Genomic DNA, 1,185 nt, shown 5'->3' with positions numbered 1-1,185 from the left:
AATATCAGTCAAATCAACTGGAAGTGTTTTCCATATAACTATTAGTAATATTCTTCATGGTGCTGATGTACAATAATGAATAAAATGTGTTATACCACAATATGGTAGAAGAAGTACAAAGTGGATCTCACTTGTAACCCGGTTCCTCAAAGTATTGTGACCTATAACTTTTTTCAAGAAATAGAATAGGGCTGGTCAGATAACTCAGTGGATTAAAACACCTGCTTAGGCAGGCTCAGGGATGAGGGTTCGATCCCTGGCCTGCTGTGCTGGCCCCGCCCCTGGGCAGGCTGAGATGGTGAATGAGACTGGGCATGGTGACACGCGCCTGTAATCCCAGCACTTGGGAGGCTGAAAAACAGGAAATATCACTACAATTCTGAGCTTTATAATGAGACCCTGTAGACCTCATACTAAATACATAGAAAAAAGAAAAAGAAATAGAATCTACTTTTTTATCTTCAAATCTTGATTGTTCTGGGGATGGTTTAGTCAAGTAAATTATGTAATTTTGCCTTATGAATCATATTGGGAAATTGAATATAATGAAGGAGATGTGTGATTCCAATCCTGGACTTGTGAATCTCTTGTGCACTTCTAGCTTCCCCATAATGTCCTTGTCACATGTTGAGACAAAGCATTCTCACTCTTCTAATGCAACCATTCTAGAGAAGATAGCAGTCACCCAGGTCTCAGGGATATGAATAAACTGGGCAAGGATCACCAGAACTATGTACTAGATCCCTATTTGACCACACAGGGATGTATGAATTCAAGTAAGACAGAAAATGCTGGCCAGCCAATATGTGGATGTAAGAATTTTGGGGTTTTCTTACTGTACAATAGCTAATTGATATTGAAGCTGTAATTTCTTTTAGAAAATATATGTAAGGAATAAATACATATGTTATATATATATACACATATGGAGTAAATATATAAAATGTATACTATATATTATAAATTATAAATATATATAATATATTGCATCTAGTAATTATAAATGGTCATTTAGTGAACATATATAATGTATGAAATTTTTATGTATAACGATAGTTATAACATGATGGGTATTATTTGACTGAAGTAAAAGTCAATAGAAAAAACATGATATAAAAATTAACACACTTGTTATTATTTTTTTTTTCAAATCTCTAGGACAGTTTCAATAATTAACACACTGCA

Source organism: Octodon degus, unplaced genomic scaffold (genome assembly GCF_000260255.1).
Source record: "Octodon degus isolate 3935 unplaced genomic scaffold, OctDeg1.0 scaffold00030, whole genome shotgun sequence".
Taxonomy (NCBI): Eukaryota; Metazoa; Chordata; class Mammalia; order Rodentia; family Octodontidae; genus Octodon; species Octodon degus.
This window is presented reverse-complemented; position numbering follows the sequence as displayed.